The sequence below is a fragment of the Tauraco erythrolophus genome, chromosome 8 (assembly GCF_009769465.1).
Source record: "Tauraco erythrolophus isolate bTauEry1 chromosome 8, bTauEry1.pri, whole genome shotgun sequence".
Taxonomy (NCBI): domain Eukaryota; kingdom Metazoa; phylum Chordata; class Aves; order Musophagiformes; family Musophagidae; genus Tauraco; species Tauraco erythrolophus.
The window spans coordinates 33,016,018-33,035,995 of record NC_141472.1 but is presented as its reverse complement, the minus strand read 5'-3'; the positions used below and the strand labels follow the sequence as shown (position 1 = coordinate 33,035,995).

Genomic DNA, 19,978 nt, shown 5'->3' with positions numbered 1-19,978 from the left:
AAAAAGAGGGTAGAAAAACTGTGCTTCTTTAGCCGCTTGACTTCAGTGCATAAAAGACTGTGGTGGTATGGAAATGCTGATTTTTATGAGAATGGCCAGGTTTAGACAACTCTTACTCGGACATGAGCAGCTTCATATTTTGGATGGATCAGCTGGTGCTATCATTACCATGACTATTCTTCTCAAAGTGTTTGAGACCACATGGAGTCATCGGAGTTGCACCCAATCTGGATCTGATCATTAGCCTGTTTTCATCCAAGAACATAAGTAGTTTGAATTGGAAACATTATGTACTTATTGAATCCATTGACCTTTAGAGTTAGGAAGAATTACCTAGGGAAGAGTTTTGGCTTCAGTGAGGTAAATGGATTTTTATTTTTTTTTGTTTTCCCTCCAATTGATTATTTGGCCCAAAATTTTACCTTTAAAGTAACTTGAATGCATATTGCAAAATATTAGTTTTCTGTATGTTGATTCAATAGCTGCTTTATGAAGGCATATCCCAAAGGTGCTCAGAAGCAGAGAGAAGAAAAGCAAATAACTGTGAAAGTACAGTGTCTTGACATGAATATGCTAATTTTAAACGTAATATTCTAGTTAGACTGTGTGTTTGTTTTGGTTAAGGAAACAGGGAAGTACAAATGGCCTGCAGTAGCGTAAATTTGAGTATCTAACTTAAGACTGTGATGATGACAATAAGCTTGGAAGAGAATTCATTTTAAAATGGATGTTTCTGCAGAAAGTATTTGGTTTTGAATGAAATCAGTTTTTACGTATTCCATAGGGTGTTTTTTCTCTCAATCATAGCCCTTCTGAGTGCCAACAGAGTAGATAATACACATGAATCTCCTCCCCTTTTCCACCCCTACCTTAAGGTGAAAAAAAGCTTACATTTAAATTTCTTATTACACTTCTTGGGAGGGATAGAAAGCTGGGAATCACGGACACCAGGGCAAAAGTTATTTCTCTTTAAGTAGTGTGGAAGAAAACCATCACTTTCACTAAACTCTGCCTTTAGTGAAAGATGCTGTTTTATATTGTACTATTGTATTTAATATAAAATTCTGTAAATTAGTGGGAAACTGAAAATTGGGCTCTTCATTCTCACTCTTTCCTTTCCAAAGAGATTTCATTGTTAGGTGTCTCCTACTGTAATGGGAGACTTTCAAAGATTTCATATATAGTCTTGCTACTGAGCCGTCAATCAAATAGCAGCCTGCAATTTGGGGAGTTGCAAAGATGAAACAGCCAAGCTGTTCTTGGTAGTGGCAGCTGGAAAAATGGGGGGCAGTGACCAAAAGTTGCAGCTTGAGTGGTTCACATTGAAGCCTAGGAGGGTAGTGCAGCACTGACACTGGTTACCACAAACGTTGTGGCCTGTCTGTGTGTGGAGGTGTGCAAGGCTTGTCCAAGCAAAACCACAGCTGATCTGATCGGGTGTTGATAGTTGTCCTGCTTCCAGTGGAATGTTAGGTCAGGGACGTGTGGAGATCCTTTCCCCCTGACATTTCTGAGACTTTGCCATTATGTTATCAGTTATCAGTTTTCCTTCTTTCATCCTCATCCCTGGGGAAGATGAAGACCTCTTACAGCATCTCCCAAAACGGGTGAACTCTCAGTCTTTCTGGGGTCCTGGTTTGTAGTTTAGAAATTTGGACAGCTCACTGTACTTACAGTTTATGAAGCTGTCTCTATCATCACGATTCGGAACTTTCCTGGATCTCAGCAAAAAATGGTACATTTTGATCATATTTTAATTCGTGGGGTTTTCTTCTGATGTGACAAACAATCTATTGATCTTTCATGGAAATCATAAGTGTCCTACATCTCTTAATCTACTGCTATATTCTGTGAACCTAAAGATACATGTTCTTAAAACTCCATGTGGTAGCTGTAGAATATCTGCCTAGCTCTTTGGAGTGTAAAAGACCAGTGCTCCTGACTAGAAAGACTGTGAAATCACATATATTTTTAAAAGCAGTAATCTCATTCAGCGAGGTATTCCTCACCGCAGCACATCTTTTTCTTGGAAGTCTTTTTTAGAAGGAATATCGTTGCATTTGAACTTTCTGCCTGCCTTGTAGACTTTCTGTGACAATTTGTTTCTGTAATAACTGGATCATTTCTCTTTGAACACGAAAGACGCATTACGCTTTTGACCGGAGTCAAAAGCAGTATAACTCGGGTTCTCCCTGGAGCTTGCATTAGTGCTTTAGTCATGTCAGCTTGGCTCTCCGTAGGCAAACGCTTGTCTGTGAAAAAGATATGTGTTGAATCCTGTAATTACACCTGTGGTCTGTTACGAAAGTCTGTTACTAAATGGGTAATGCCAGAAATAACTTATATAACGGTTTAGGTTAGCTTCCTGGACAGCTAGGATCACAGAATTTCCTAGGCTATCTGAGCCGACTTATTGTCACAAGCTCTATGACTGGGGTTTGAACGTGCCCCCTGTTCGCTCCATGCCAGGAAGCCTTCCTGGCACAACACTTGTTTTAACAGTTTACTTATGCACATGTGGGCATCTCCACTGTCAGTGCAATTCACTGAAGCTGTGGTGCCTCCTGTATCTTTTGGATATTGGAAAAAGGTACTGGAAAGCTGAGCATGACAAGCACATTGTGTATGCTTGTTTTAAAGCTGATCACTCCTTCCACAAGAATGGGATGCCTTTTACCTTTAAATAATCCTTAGTACTTTGATTCAAGTTACACTGAATACAAATATTTCTTTTTAAAATCCCAAATAGGTAATACTGTTAGAAAGATTTTTAGAAAGGCGGAGGTGACAAAGCTGAGAAAACCATACTGATCTGTCAGATCAAACCTTCTCTAACGAACAGGAAATGAATGTTACACTATGATTCTGACAATGCATCTGTCCAATGTATATCCATGTAGGAGAAACTTGGTTTGATGTAGCTCGTGAGTTTTATCTCTGTCTTGTCTGGGATTTCTTTGAGGATGGCAGGTCATCTGACAGCCCAGGAGGAAGTAAGTTTGCCTCTTCTCACTGGTACGTGGACAGTTTCTGCCTCTTTGGATGAGCTATTGTCACTTTGGTAGGCCAGGTGCACTCATGCACATTTTAGCTTTCTATTATCACATTATTAACTCACTGTGTAGTAGGATGTTCCATCTGTCCTGAGTATTGCAGAAAACGTAAGCTGACTGCTGAACTGCACACAAAGATAGGCTTGGATTAGTTAGTGAATCGTGCTACCAGCTTTTACTTGAGAATAGATACAATTTTGACATGATGGACCTACGTCCACATTCTGTCTTCTTAACAAAGAATTTAAAGAATATTATAGTGACGTTAGCCTAGAATGTATTTCTAAGACAGCATGTAGGCAGGGACCTTTGAAAAGTTGCGTCTCAGAATGGAGGAAGTATTCAAACTCCAAATTCTGGTCCTTTTGAATGTAATTTGATTTTATTTTCAGTCCTGATCCAGCTCCTCCTGTGCTTGGGTGAATGCTAAAGTTAGTAAAAAGCGAAGGGTAAGAATATGAGAACAGGGGATGGGGGGACAGAAAGGAGGAGATTAATGTCACTGGCAGCAGTGGATACTTCAGGTGTGCATCCAAGGTCCCTCTAGACTGAAGATTAGAAACCTGTCCACGTCGCCGTACAAACACTAACAGGCACAACTCTTGGGCTAAGGAGTTTCCACTTCAAAATATGAAGCTCCCATCCTTTTACAAGCAAGGAGATGAGGAACGCTGTACTGGAAAGATGAAGTAACTTGATAAAGGTCACTGTAGTTACCCCTACTCATACAAACTGATAATGACTAACTCGTCTTCTGAGTCAAGGGCATTACTGCCAAGCCACGCTTTTCTTTCCTGAATGTTTCCTAACAGTCCAGTCAACAAAACAGAACCTTGGTTACCAGGGAGCTGAGTAAGGCAGAGATCTTTCGTGTGCTATGGAGTGTGTGCGTGTGCATATTCTATTCCCGGGATAAAACTACAGTTCTGCCTTCTAAGAGCCTTTGGAAATAACTTTTTCTCACTTGCTATCCGGGCAAGCAATATTCAGTGTGTGGATTCGGTATCTCAGAAGTGTCCTGAGCCAGTTGTTGTTTCACAGCCTGGTGTTGCTTGCACAGAACCTGGAAGCTCTCAATGGGTGAGAAAAAAGCAACCTTTTCCAACTACCCTTTGAGGTATATGCTGAATGCTTATTTGGTTTTTAAACATGGATTAATATTGGTCAATCTTTGTCTGAGTTAACATTGAATTAGGAGCTTTCTGCTACTTCCAAAGGAATCTATATTAATTTTGTTTGTTCTGGTTGCTCAATATGAGAAAATGACTTAAAGTCATGTCAAGGGAAAAATCATTAAAGGCAATGAAAAATCTTGCAAAGGAAGTGTCTCATTGTGAAACCTTACACCAGTGGGTGTTTTTTTGTGTGTGTATGTGGGTTATATTTATGTTCTCCCCTCCCATCCTTAGTCACCCCTCTATTTCTAAAGTGATATTGAAAATGTTGGTGCCAAAAAATAGCTGGATGAAATACTGATAAATGTGGGAATCACTTGCTTAGAACAGAGGCAAATTGGAAGGCAGCTGGTTTTCATCTGTTCTGTTAACTTGGGAGGTGAGGAGGGGGGTGTGTGCGCGTGAAGAATTGAGGCTACTGATTTATGTCTCCATATCATGCTTTTGGAGAAGGGGAAAAAGCAAGAGTGTTGAGTGCAAGAATTGAGCACACAGCATTTCTTCAGGCTTCTTTTCAATATAGATTGACTTTTAAGAAATGGTAGGAATGTTTTTTGCAGCTTTTTGTCTCTGCTCTATGTCAAATGTCGTAAGTGCTAGGGATGATACGAAACTAATTCCTGGGACGCTTTGTTCCCAGAACAGCTTTCTACTTGAAAAACTTTATTGAAGTGAAATGAGTGTTCTCCTATTTTTACAGCACTGGGGAGAAGTTCTGGTGCTGAGCATGGTGTCTGGGTTAATTCTAGGTTGACTATCAGAAAGGTACTACAGTAATAAATATAACTGAGGATTTGAAAATTCCAACACAATATGTTAATGGAGAATGTAATTTAAATTCTTTATGTAGAGCAAGTGATTTTGGCATTACTGTAGATAGTTCTTTCAAATTGTCAGTTCCAGGGGTGTCCAAATAACAAAGTTAGGGAATATAATAAAGAATAAACCAGAAACATTTGTTCTGACGTCTTCAAAACTTGGATCTGCGGCTCTGTCTGTAACTTCGAAAGGCTTGATAGAACTGAGAAGGATTCAGAGATGGGCAGAAAAATCGGAGATATGGAATGACATCCATGGAGAGTCAATTAGGACCCTTTAGTTTGGAAAAAATCTTGGTTCAAGGTTGCAGATGTCACAAAACTAGAAATGGTGTGGAGAAAGTAAACAAGGAATAACCAGTCATAGCTTCATTTGAATAAAGGGAGAACTCAGTAAAACTCAAACAACAAGCTTAAAACAAGTCTTATTTTCATATTTTTTTTTTTAATGCAAAGCATGTGCAATTGATTGTGGAACTCACTGCAATAAAATGTCAAGAAGGCCTAAATGGGTTCAGGAAGAGGTTAAATTCATAGAGGTTAAACTTAGGGACTATGAAACATGATGGTCTGGCTTCCTAAGTCCATAAACTGCTGATTGCCAGAAGCGGGGAGGGTGTATTTGGGAAAGAATTGCTGTAAGCTTACTCTGGCTTTATGTGTCCTTTCCCAAGGCAAGTGCTACTGATGGTCACTGGAGATAGGATATGCATAAGAATGAGGCATTGGGGCATTTTTATGGTTTGCTTTCCAAAATCTCTAGCTGTCTGACTCTGTTTACAGACATGATATTTTGGTAACATTCCATTTAATGATCAAACCTTATATTTATTCTGTACTCTTCTCTTCAAAGCATACGGTAGCCCTGTCTGCCAGAGCATCAGCCAGGAACGTACTTGGAGTTACCTCTTCAGTGGGACTCCATGAATTTCATGAGAGCAATTGCTTTGTGAGGTGATGATCCTACTTCTGTTTTGTCTGTCCTACAGCATCTATACACTCACTTCAGCTTCACTTGCTCTCCCTTTAATCATCTTGGAAGCCTTTTCCACTTCTGTTTATTGAAGTTTTTTACTGTTATTATCTAGGTAATTTAACTGTTGCTTTCCTAGTCAGGACTCATGCTTCTTTCCAGCTGCTAACCTTTCTATTTGTCCACTTTTGGTTTTAAATATTCCTCACTAGAAATAAGGGGCAAGGGAATTTCCTGCTTTTGTCATGGAAGGGATGGAAGTGTGGGGCTCTGGTTCATGTTTGTGAATTTGAAGGAAGCAATACAGGAAGGTGTTAGTTCTGTAAAGCTCCTTTGACAAGTGACAGACAATTGTATTTCACATGCAATGTGAAATAGGCGAAATGCACGTGAGTTTTGTTGTTCAGGATTTTGCTTGTTTAATCCTGTAACTGCCATAAGTGAATTCCAGGTCAATGCCAGTGTCACAATAGCAATGTGAGCCAGTGCAGTGAAGCTGCAGGGGCCCGCTGGTTCGTTAACCTCTGTCGTGGTGTGCTCAGAAACGTGTATATTTTTGCTGCTGTCTCAGAGACTGGGAGTGGGAACTTGGAAGTTTCCCATTACAATCAATAGGAAACCAGCAAGTACCTTAGGAATGAGAATTGCTTTCCTTTCTAGTATCTGGCCCACTGCCTATTTTTGTGATTTATATAATATTCCAGCTTTCACACTCCTTTGGGGGTGCAGAAGTGGCTGCTTTCTTCCCTGACCATGCGTGTGAACGTATGCAACTCTAAGCAAACCATCTTCAGGGAGCTGAGGAAATTTTTATGCCTTCCTAAGAAGGATGTCACACTGAAAAATGCTGTACTGAGGAAAAGGAGAGAACTGTGGCTTAAATACAGGACTTTTAAATGAACGGGGCAGGCTTCCTTGAAAAGGATTAGCTAAAGTTTGGAGGCTAGACAGATACCAGAGTTTTACTCTATTTTTTATGACCAGAAGTTTTCAAACTAACTCTGTAGCTTTTTGTAGTTGTGAAGAAACCTTTTAAAGTGACCAGCAGGTCACTGCCGCAGCGGTAGCCACCTGGGTTGGCAGGCAGCCCGAAACAATAAGCCTTGAGGTGTGAATTCCTGTCATTCATTCAATGGATGGCTAATTCAAACGGCATTGATACAACTTTAAAGGTGAACATTAACTGTTTTGTTGTGCATCAAAGCAGGTAGAAAAACGGGAGGGTATGTAATGAAGGTGAGTAGTATTGTGTTGGGCAGTCTCTTAACAGCACAGGGTGAGCTGAAGACTTGGCTTCTGATTATCTGTGCAGCCCAAGTCTGGTCAATTACAGAAACATTAGCTATAGATGAGCGGCAGTAAACAACGGAAAGTATGAAGTGAATAAAGAGAAAGGGAAAAACAGACCTTTGTCATAACGTTTCAACTGGAGTTAGTCATGTATTTGACTGCAGGCAGTCTCATGCTCGCCAAATCCTTTGACACCCTCGACATGCAAAAAGGTTTGCCTCCTTGCTGGATTTGGGGTTGGTACCTGCCTAGCCTGAAGGACAAGAGGCCGAGTATGCTTCCTACCTGACAAGTAGGAGTTCGAGTTAGGGAAGGGCATGCTGTATTTTTTAGAAGTAAAGAGTAATTTCTGTTCTTCATTTAGCACAAAATAATTAGTTTGAGAGGGAGAGTGCTGTTGCTGTGTAGTCTGGCTCAAGAGGAATTGGCATGCCCTTTAAAAATGGTTTTGTGCTTATCTGAGTTAGAGAACATGGAAGAAACTTACTATATGAGCTTTTATTTTAAGGCAGCTCCAGCTGCTAAATAGCCATTCTGAGAGGCTGAGATGCAACTAAAAATCTCCTTTCTCTTTCTCTATATCAAACATGACTGAATTGCTCTAATTACAGATTGTTACTGATATATTTTTCAAATTGCTGGCATGACAAAGGACTTCAGTGTCATAGTTTGGGGAAAAGACCGCTAACCTCAAAGTGCTTCAGTCTGGAATGAAGTCAAGTGCTATGAAAGTAGAAGAGGAAAGTAGTAAAGCTTTCCAAGGCATTCAGTGTAGATATGTTATCCAGGGAGAAGAGCTCTTGGATTCACGTGGAAGTCAACTCTGTAGAAGCCAGGAGCAGACAAACGTTGGAAACTGTCAACAATATGGGAATATTAATTTGAAGATTTAAAATGAGTTATAGCAAAATCCTCTTAGGCTGTGTCCTCCCTTTACAGAAGCTTCTCGAAAGCAGATTCTCCTTGTCGAGATCCATTTGGACATAAATGACATAGTAGATTTTTGCCAAGGGTCCTGGAAGGTTGAATAGCAGATGTAGCCCAGAATACAGTTGCTGGACAAAACGATCTTAATTTTATTCATTGGGCCTTGAACAGGCCTGCAGTTACACCAGGAATTTTGAATCACTTCTGAATTTAAATTGTCCTGGGTGCCCATTGCCAAGCACTGGCCTTCAAAAATTATACTGCAGGCTTTTTCCATCCCACCTCACGAGGTTTTTTAACATGTCTTACGTTTCATTAGAAACTGAAAAGCACAGTGAAACAGGCAGTGCAGTTTTCATGTGTATCTGTAAAACTATGTCAGGGCCACCTTAATATTTGCCTAGTTTCGCACTTTGCCTTGAGTCATTACTTTGCCTGGTGTATCACATGTACTTTCCAAAGGAAGGGGCCAAACGCTGTGAAACTTACTGGAAAGGTTTAAAATCTTTGACCTATTCTATCTTCTACTAGTTGCTGTTTTCCTTAGACTCTCTACAATTGGTAATTCCATTCAGTCTGTCCCATATTCTTCTAATCAGTTCCCTCCTAGATCTTTTTCCATTTGGCTGTTCTTGGAGACTTCTGATCTTGTTGCCACAAACTCCTAAACCATTTTGTTTTCATGACTTGGAAGTGTTATAAAATCTTTTAAGGGTGGCTCGTGTTTCTCAAACTCTCCATTCATTTTCCAGTGTCTGAATCTGACGGCTGCCGAGTCCTTTAAGCTGATGCAGCGTCTGCTACTGCCCTAATTGATCCTGCTGACCTTGCCCACCTCAGAGGTGGCTGCACTGCGGGGCTGGGTGAAACAATTCACTTACAAAACTGCAATACCTGGAAAGCAGCTTGGGACAAAAAGGGCACATGAATGTGTCGGATATTAATGCTAGTGTTCCTGGAGACCTTACTGTCTCCCCAGTAAAACAGGTCCAGAGATTGGCTTTGTTTCCTGTGGCTGAATTCAGCCAAGATCATTCCTATCCAACTCCTTAAGTGACTTAAAAGCACTGAAATGAATTGCTTTAAACCCCAATAAGTAATTTCTATTACTGAGAAGGATGTATTCACTGCCAGCATGGTACTGGTGCTGAAAGTGGATTACATTAGCCTTTTGTTTGAAATCAATTGAGTTTACAACTCCACTTCAAAGTCTTTAGAGCTTTAAAATAGAGCCAGCAGAAACTGTTTAACAAGTCAATACTGCCCTGGGATTTGCATTGTTCTATCTTTAGTTGTGAGAGGGAAAGACTTCATTTTCCTGTACTTTCACTTCACCCAGGGAGAGTGGTGCAGAACAATAAGCTGCCTATTCAGTTCTGCTTTGCCACTAGTTTGCTAGGTTTTACCAAGGTGCAGATGCCTCCCTACTCAATGAATTGTAATTCCTCCAAAGTTTCAGAGTGCTCTCACTTCAAAGCTTGATTTATTGTTAGATCACACTATCCTTTTGGATTGTTTCACTTTTCAAAACTTTAGTTATGATGAAAAATCCCTTAAAATGAGTGTATGGAAGAGTGGAGCCTTTTAGACTTAACACATCAACTTCTTATTCCTGTTGTACAAAGAGCAGCTCATTCTTTCAGTGACCCAGGGAAAACAAGAGCATTGGTTTGAAGCATGGATGATACTCTATCATTTCAAATCATTGATTTCTCAGTCACTGTATGCGTTCCAGTGACACTAACAAACCAGGAAGCCTTAGTTTAAACATCAGTGGCTTCTGAGGCAGGGGAAGCTTCTTCCATAAAATAAGGCTTCTCTTTATCCCACACGCAATGAAAAGACTTCTGTCAACACAAGTAGGCAGAAGCGGAAGCAGAGAGCAGGTAGGTACCACTGTTTCACCAAATGTTTCTTTGTTCTCTCATTTGTGGCTCAAGCAGCGAGGAAGCTGAAGCAAGTAATAAGGTGCCTTCTACCTTAGGGAAAGGCTGCATCAGTCTTGGCCTGCTTTTCGAACCTGCCTTGGTCTGTGTTGTTCCAACTCTGGAGTAAAACTTCGTATTTTCCAAGGACCACTGACTTGGAAGAAGATGAAGCAAAAAATCAACTCTGTGGAAATAAAGATCATAGCTATTTCATTTTTTAGACTGAGGTAGTTTAATCTCTAATTTGAGGAGAAAGTGTAGGACTGGGTTACTGATAGAGTGTCAAAAACGGGACAGATAATGAAGCGCAATATGAACTCAAATCAAGCCTGACTCCTGGTGTGTTGAGCACGCAGATTTTTCTGTGGCTCTGCCACAGAAGGAACCCCAGACAGTTCTGGATTTCCTCCACCTCTTTTTCCTCAAGGAGCAAAGAAAGGGGAGAGACAGACTCATTATGCTCTTACTCTTAAAAGACTTTTTAAATGCACTGAGACACTGATCATGTACCTCACATGCCTTGAGTCCTGTAGAAGACTGAGGTTCATAGCCGGTGTGTGATTCAGGCTGAGTCTGAAGCAAGCTCCCCCACAGTCACTGAGTACCTGTGGACTACTGGTCCTGACTCCTTTGGTGTAAGTCAAGGCTAGTTTTGCACTTTTTTCTGTAACTAGAAATTACCTCCTTCAGACTAGCCTGTATCTTTGCATGAAATACTTCAGCTGTGACAAAGATACCATTTTCTTAAATGGTTTTGCCAGAAAAGTCCTCATTCACCCCACCCCAGCCCATTAATGTCCTATCTTTTTTCAGACGAACATGAAAAGACCTTGATTGTTCTGTTCTTACATGTGGTATCTCTGATACTTAACACAAGGCTTAAATATCAAGTGAGCAAAGCTCAAATGGAATTTTATACTCTGAACCTTTATCTTACAATTTTTGATGTCTCTGCATTCTAGAGTGCATAGGATTGATGGTAAGACTGGTGATTGTGAGCAAAGGATACTTATTTTTGCTTTTTCCTGAAGACTTATGCAAGGGAAAGCAGGGAGAGGAAAAATATAATAAACCTTGTGCTTAGATCTTGGAAAAACATGCAAATATCACAAAATGGCTCTGACTGAAGAATAACCAATGTTTACAAATAGTTTCTTCTGTTGGAGTGCAATTTGCATCCTCACACAGCGCTTCATTCTAAACGCTGGTTTCCCTGGGTTGGTGCAGAAGACGCATCAGTGCCTCACGCTGCCAAGCACTGTGGTTTTTCAGAAGGAAGAAAAAGGCTTAATGCTATTTGTTCAACCCAGCCAGACATCTACTGTTTATAATCTGAAATATCATAAAATGTGTTTTCAATTACCTCGTGCATATTTTTAAAGAATTAAATTTCCATCAAAGGATTTTGTGAGCTGTTTGATCTCACTGTGTCTAAAGAGCCCAATCTGACTGGAGATAGTTTTTTCTGAACACATATGGCACAATTGTAACAAATGTGCCCTTTGAGTGTGTGTGACTTTAAGAGAAATCAGTCAATTGATTAGTGAAAGAAAAGGATGGTGGGGGGCTAATTTCCAATGTTAGCTGTGAAATGAGTAGCTAAAGACTGGAGGTGCTAAGGGACTATGGTTCTTTGTGCTATATGGCTGACTTAAGCTTTTGTTTTCTTCTGTGTTAATCTGGATATAGTATTCCATTTTCCAGACATCTTTAAGTGTGAGACAGAGCCCTACCCTACTGTGAGAACCTGGAAACAAAAGAAGTAGTATTTTTTTTTGTTGCACTAAAAAATGACTGCTTGTGATGCCGTTGTGCTAGGCTCTGTGCAAGCACACAGATACTTTGCACTGGATTTCAATACATAAACCAAATACAAAATGAAGAAAAAGAGAAAGAAAAATGAAATGCTTTTACCCAGAAACAGGGTCAGATGTTGGAATTCCTACTACTTGATTGTTCTGCCTGCTAGACCATGTTGTCTTTCCAGTGTAAGGCTCTAAACAGTGTGGAGATGGAATTCAGATTTGTGCTGCTCCTGGATGGAAACTGCATTTCCTAAACGAGAAAAGCAAGGCAAAACATTGAGAGTCCACGGTTTTGCTTTCTGTGCTGATATGTCTTACACAAAGAAACACCTGGAAAAATTAGCTTAGGTCTCAAGAGTGATAATTAGTCCAGTGGATTAGCATGCTCATGTTGCTATTTTAGCTTTGGAACTGGCCTGGATATGTCTATAGGACACTGTGCTGCCCTGATTAGGCCTTACATGAGATGTAAGAACACCTTTATTGTTCTATTAAAGTAGCTGCCATGTCTCCTTTATCAACGCAGCTATTTAGAAATAATTCCCCTACTGCAATCAAGCACGTGTCATGGCTTTTGATATCTTTTCTCGTCATCCTTTATTTCTGGGGAATCCTGACATAAAAGCAGAGGTTTTCTTACACACTTGCTTCTTCTCAGCATTTACTGCTCACCTTAAATCCAGGTCCTGTTCCAGTTAGACTGAAGATTGGGTAGTTGTTGATACTGCTCTTTCTATGTACCAATTTGCAGTCCTTTTAGAAAGCTAAATTTACTGAATTTAACTAATTAATGCAAACGTGTACTGCACCAAATCAAACAGAAATTACGTCAGGAACACTGGATTACATGTGTTTGTGTGGTGGCATTTGGTCCATCTTTTGCTGACATTGTAATTGTTGCTTAGGAAATGCCTACAATGTCACAAGTAGATATCAGGTAGAAAATAAGCAGCAGTAGGTGAAGCCTTAAAAAGACAAAGAGCCTTTCTATGCAGATCTCATCCGTACTAAGGAGAAGAGTAAACCAGACACTCTGTACAGCAACAGCGCAGTGGTATCTAAACAGAAAGGAGCCTGTTTTTCCAAAGTTTCCAGCTTGTGATAGTAGAGGCAGTAATGAGATACAGAACTGCTTTCCATCTTACTCTGCCAATTCAGCTCCAACAAAGATGCCAAATAAGTTTCCATTTATGAGCTTTTCAGTAGAAAACAGCTTTAGCAAAAGCCCCGCTCTTTTTTTTCTGCCGAAATTTTCTTTCCCAGTTTGTGATATTTGCTACCTGTCTGACTGTCATTAGCATGAAGCAATGGAAGATTTGTATAAATTATATGTATGGAAAAATCCCTAAATCATTCACTAGCTGTTTCTTAGTATTTCTGGAAGGGAAAACAGCGACATCTCTAGGGATGGTTTTTGTATCAGCTGGACCTTTGCTAATGTGATTAGCAGGCTAAATGCTCCAAATAGATCCATCACTGGCATCACTCGCGTCAGAGGTGAATTTTGTTCGTTTATTAATACATCAGTAAAACCCCACTATTCATTTCCAAGAGTCAGTGGAAATGGTTCAAATTCAATACTTATTTTTATCCACACTGTGTTTCAAATTAGTGTTTCTACACAACACGTACAAACCCATTAACTCTCCTGACATTTGCTTCTCCTGAAATCTTACGGAAATTCCCTTACATCAGAAGCACCCTGACTGCAGTACACTGTGTTCAGATTCGAGGTGAGTGGTTAATTCTAAGGACTTATTGACACCATGCAAGCATCGGTGGGGCAGAGCAGTTTTTTCTTCTTGAGTGTTTTGGTTTTGTTTTATACTTGTTTTTTAACCAATAATATAAGGAACAGGTATAATAATATGTGCTAATCTGGATTTTATTGCAAGGCAGACTCATGTTTGTTAACAGTCACTTGTTAGATAATGTGTATGGGAGCATTGTGCGGGTCACAGAAAATGGGATGTTACATCTGAGAAAGCAGCTTCGGAAATGTTTTGAGGCTAGTACTGAATAAACAAGGAAATAAGGACTGTCATTGTGATGCTGTAGGCAAGAGATCTGATTAAGCCCTTGTTGAGATATAGAGAAGGGAAAGAAACATCAAGCAGGAGAGAGGTGGGGACATTACTTTTTTGTAACACCATGGAGGTCATTGTACACTTAACCAAATCCAATTCTAGTAGCCACAATTCACAAAGGAGGCTGAAATTGGAAAAGATTCAAAAAAGAGATAAAAGAATGATTCATTGTCTGGAAAAATGCCTTGAAGTTCAATACATTTAACTTTTCAAAAGGATAAAAATGTGATTCTTAACTGATTATAATTGTACCTACCTGAACAGGAGGTACAGATTGTAGATGGTAGAATTAGACCCAGAGATTGGAATCTGAAGGGGGGTTTAATTCTCACTGGAACTGACACGCCAAAATGTTTAACGTTCTTAAAAAATAATAATATGGCTTTAGAGACACCATAGAGTGACTGGATGCCTTCTCTAAAGGATCTTAAAGAAGTGAAGGAATTCTTGCATCATTTTTTTGGGCTGTGTCCCACCAAGCTCAGACAAAATGATTGGAATAATCTCTTCTAACTTTTAACTCAGTAATAAGTTCTCAGTTGCCAGTTTGAATTCAGTTCAAACTTCCAGCTTGTGGTCCAGTTTATAGTCTATCTGAAGACCTGTTAAGAAGGCAATTAGTATTGTCTTATTTTCAGAGGCTAGGTGTCTGTTACAAAGCATCCTTGTAACTGGTGCCAAGTGAAAGCCTTGTTAGAGCCTATGTGATTTTGAGAGTTGACGTCTCCATTGTTACCATATCGCTTTAACTCCCGAGTTTCAGCAGGCTCTCTTCCTGTAAAGCCAAATGAAGGCTCGAATCCCTGTTTGTTGGTGCTGTACCACATGTAAACTAGGGAAGAAGTGGAGTGTCCAGCCAGCCTTAGAGCACAGGACGGGGACAAATTTGGGGGCTTTAATCCCACTTCTGCAGTTTTCAAGAGCTCCCTTTGGCCAAAAACGTTATGAATGAGTGAGCACAAGTGCACGTGTGTGCCCAGACAGAACACAATCAAGTGTGAGATTTGTGTAGAAGCAGTTTTTTGTGTGAAGTAGAAAAACTTAGGGAAAGATCAAGCTTAATGAGAGTGATTTGGGTTATTTTGTCCTCTGTAGCTGTGACCTTTAAAAACAATAATAGCAATTTGACTGGAGAGCCACAAAGAGCCACTGGGTAGTATTGCTGTTAGGTGTGTCAGCCACAGGAAGGCCTGCTGTCTCTGTCAGGGCTATGGGAAAACTGGCAATCTTTTAAAATGCCTCACTTCTCAGCTCATACTCAAATTCAAACATAAAAGGAGAATAAGCTCTCTTTATCCTCAGTCTGTCTGAGGAGTCAGCTACTGATAATGAAAACATGTTTGGTATTGCACAAGGAGAATGACTTCTTTTAGGAGTAACTTGCAATCTCTTGAAGAGAGTTGCCACTGTATCAGTTACAGGTAAGCTTACATAACATCTGATTAAGGATGTATTGATCTTAGTTTGAGAGAAAAAGCTGAAAAGCAATCAGGTTTTATTAAGCAAAATTTTCAAGAGTTACAGCACAGTATTTCCACCACTGAGTGAAAAATTGGCCTGTGCTAGTGCTTTTCATGTAAACACATTCTTTTTTTTCAAGTAACCTTATTACATGAGACTGTTTATTCCAAAATACACAAATCATCCTGGGTGAAAGCTATAAATTTTATCTTATTTGTTTTGTTTGGAAATGGCCTTGGTCTTTCTCAGACCCATAGAAATTGAATAGTCTGATGATTGGCACAGTGGAGAAGAATTTAGGTTTATAGATTGCAGTTACCAGTCTACATGGAAGAAAGATGCATCTGTTTTCTTGGGCATTCTAGGGAGCAGATCACCACGGGAGGTGGCGAATCCTTTTTTGTGTATGCCGTCAGTCTCTACACCTTCTTGCAGACTTTTTTAATATCTCTTGGAAATATCCAGAGAGAAGGGGTCATACAACATGTTTTTAAACTGAATTTTTTACTTCGTCAGTGTTCACAAAGGTCAGTCTTAAAAGCAGCAACCCTCAAAATTTTGCTGAGTCCCAGTTTAGGCGACAGACGCCCATAGTTGAAGTTCTGCACTAGATGTATCTTAGGGTGAATTTTATGCCCTATGATAGGGTATCATAACATGACCTAACACGACCAGGCTTGACTGATAAGAACAATGATTGTTCTGTGGGTTTTTTTTTTTAACATATGAATCTGTTTGCTAATGCTCTGACCTTCTCTATTTGCAGATTGCTTAATAACGTGTAGAGGATAGTCCGTTTCTGGCCAAGGCGCTTACTTTCTTACCAGGTAGGTTGTCTCATCTGTGTTGGTGTTATTTTCTCTATTTTTTCTGCAAAATTCTCGACGTAGCATCCACTTTTGCGTCTAACCTGAGTTAGCTATTACAAAGGAAAAGAAGCAGCTGGATTGTACCTATCTTTCCTCTGTACCTGCTAGCTCTGAATGGGGCAGGATACTGCACTAGACTAGTCCCAAGTCTCAGCTGACTAACAAGGCACCAAAACCAGTCTAGGTTTAAGCCTAAGCATGAAGAGGATGGCTGAAGCACTGAGATTCAGCAATGGCACGTTACCTGTGGATATGGCAATTCAATGCTACTTTGGATGATTTGGAATTTAGAGACAATGGGGAGGGAGGAGAGGTTCACCTGTGGGCAGACTTGCTGTTAGAAGAGGAAAACACTTTTCCTTGCACAGTTCTTCTTCAGGGAAGAAATAAAATATTTCTTTTGGGGAACTCAGTGTACAAGAGAGTATTTTTCTAGTTAGAAAATTTCATGGGGACTAGGAGTGGTTCAGGTTTGTTTCTTTACAGGGAGTAGCATATATTTTTGCCAGACATGGGTCAGCTCTGATTAATTTAAATCCTGATTAAAATCACTATGTTTTATGTGATTGGACTTTCCTTCTCTGCCCCCTACCCCATCCAAAGATCCCTACGGTGCAATAAAAAGAATATGGGCTCCCTTTAAGAGGCTACATTAAAGGAACTATACCTCTTCAGAAAACTGATGCAAGTCATTATAATCCTTCCAGTCCCCTCCTGTGAATATGTGCTTCACAAGGGGATTCAGAAATCCCTAAAGAATTTTAGATCAACAAGATTATATTATGTAGTCAATAAAAGGAGAAGCAATGAACTATTACGAGCATTAAATATGAAAGTTCTAGACAAAAACATTTTTGAAAATTGTAGTCATCTCAGTTTTTAAACTACTGAAAAGTCTGAGGTTCTTCTTTTTCTTCCTTTCAAGATTAAATATTTAATCTGGTATAGCCTTCTTCTGGTTAAAGGGATGTCAATGATTGCGTTTTCAATTACTGTATTTTCCACTGTTCATGTGTGTCTGGACCTCTAAATAACATCTATATAAAACTCTTGACGGCAGTAGCCCCACTCCTGTAAATGCATTGATTCAGTATGGTTTGGATCTTGAGTTCTTTAAAGGGCTGCAAATTAGGCTTGCAATGACTTTCCATTTTCCCTATTATTGGGTGATGTCATTGCAGGCGTAAAGAAAGAATATGAATATAAATGGAGCAGCCAAAATTCACAAGAGCAGAAGATGTTATTTTTTTTTTTTGTTTGGATTAGAGGTTCATTCCAGAGAAGTAAGTATATTTTTCCAGCATTTAAAGCCATTAAGTTTTTATTTAGTATTGTTTTTTTCCAAGTTTTGGCACTAGTGAGAGGTCAGGAGCTGATGAGAACTGGTCATAAGAAGGTATTGCTTAATCTGTTTTCTTTGCTTGTTGATGCTGCAGCACTTCCATTACAGAGCCAATCACTTGATGATCTCCATAGGATCAAATGCAGACGTTTTGATCCTCCAACAGCTGTAAATCCTGATTTCTTTGTGGTTTCACATGTCCAGTTTGGACTGCAGTGATAAATATGCTTTTCCAGCAAGAAACAAAATAGCAATTATTCTGAGTGAAGGCAAGTCAAGATAGCTCCTGGTATTCTCAAGAAACTCAGCAGTTCAAGTTACATATCTTCTTTTCTGTCTCTGCCTAGTAGAAATGTGTAATGTGCCAAGAACAGTCAATAGCTTTTCATGCTTTTACGGAAGGAGGTGCTGTCAACAGTGGCTTACTTGGGTCTTTTGATTGTTGTTTTTCCCTCTTTTTTCATCTTTAATTCCTGTGATATAGGAGTATAGAGGGATACACAAGTGTTCATCACTTAACTAATTGTCTTGTATGCATGGTCCCTCATTAAGAGAGGAAGCTGGTTAGAGGCATAGTCTAGGTGCTGACAGTGGTAGACACCTCCATCTTAACCACAGTACGATGCCATCACTGTCCCTGCTAGTTACCAAAAGACTGCATGAGTCTTCAATACTGAAAATATACAAGTTTCCAAAATTTTAATGTAGAGCGGGTCCAGAGGAGGGCCACAAAGATGATCTGAGGGCTGGAGCACCTCTGCTATGAAGACAGGCTGAGAGAGTTGGGGCTGTTCACCCTGGAGAAGAGAAGGCTCAGGGGTGATCTTATTGCAGCTTTCCAGTACCTAAAGGGGGCCTACAGGAAAGCTGGAGAGGGACTTTTTACAAGGGCGTGTAGTGATAGGACAAGGGGCAATGGCTTTAGACTGAAAGAGGGCAGATTTAGATTAGATATAAGGAAGAAATTTTTCACTCAGAGGGTGGTGAGGCAGTGGAACAGGTTGCCCAGAGAAGTTGTAGATGCCCCATCCCTGGAGGTGTTCAAGGCCAGGTTGGATGAGACTTTGGGCAACCTGGCATAGTGGAGGGTTTCCCTGCCCATGGCAGGGGAGTTGGAACTAGATGATCTTTGAGGTCCCTTCCAACCCTAACCATTCTATGATTCTATGATTTTTGAGGTGTTATTGGATATGTTTGAGGTTTTTTTCTTTTGATATCCTCTCTCACTGAATGAGATTTATCATGTGCTTTCGCTGAAGGAGCTGATATGCAGACATAATTTGGTGTCTAGTGGAATCAGTCCAGGTCAGAAAGCTGAGTTGAGCCTGGATGTTAAACCATTTGTTAGGATGGAAAATTAATACTCTGAAGCTGGTCTTGATTGAAGAAGAAGGTCTTCTCCTTTAAAACAGTGGAAGACATTCATGTGCGCTGCTTTTCCTTGTTGATTTGTGCTAGTAACCTCTGTGAAAGAAATTATAATAATTAAATTAAAATCTGGCCTTTAATACTCAACAGTTGAATGTGCTACACTTGGCTCAGTTCACGAGAAGCCACTATGCCCTGGCTAATTCTCTTCTCAATGGGATCAGAATGAAAAATCACACTAGAGAAAGCAGATGATTGCAGAAGATGCATTAATAGGAAAACTGCTTGTCCTGGGGAGAGTTTACAGCTGTAAATCTAGCTCACATTTTAAATTTCATACTCAGATTCCCTTAAAGAAAGGTTTGGTCTTTTAAACACGTTAGTCTCGAATACTATGTAGTAGTCCAAGCAAGTTGTATGTTTTCTTTATAGATGAATAAGTTTGTTTCCAAAATATTTTTCAGAACACTAGACTCTTTTTCTGGTTAAATAATTTTTGATTATTGAGCCTCTGGTGTAATGGTAAGCATATGGCCAAAATTATGAAGTTCTTTGTTGCTAGGAAACATGTTTCCTTGTAAAACATAACTAATAAAGTGACCTGTGAGAGCAGAAAAGCAAATAGGAAGAGAGAGAAAAAATAAACCCAAATAATATGTAAGCACAGGTTTCCTTAAGCTCCTTGGGTTGGAGAGTTCAAGTTAACAGATGTCTTTCTGCAAGAGGCATTGGAAAGGTTTTTTCTACTGCTTTAACTGGCAACAGATCTGCCTGATTATTTATTATATTTATTTGTAAACAGTGCAAACCAGTTTCACCCTGTGAATGAACCGAGTAGCTTGGAGCAGATGTCTCACTTAGCCATGTTTATGTGCTCGGATT

The 19,978-nt window shown here is 39.8% G+C and overlaps 1 protein-coding gene across 2 annotated transcripts in view; it reads left to right on the top strand.

The window, feature by feature from the left end:
• Positions 1 to 19,978, top strand: part of MYLK (myosin light chain kinase) — a 220,746-nt gene that overhangs the window by 21,537 nt on the left and 179,231 nt on the right. The window contains exon 2 of one of the 2 annotated variants that reach the window (XM_086615379.1): positions 16,284 to 16,344. The exons of the other annotated variant lie outside the window; for it this stretch is intronic. The gene's annotated coding sequence lies outside the window, so the exon portion shown is untranslated. The remainder of the gene's footprint in view (positions 1 to 16,283; positions 16,345 to 19,978) is intronic. 2 annotated transcript variants of the gene reach the window in all.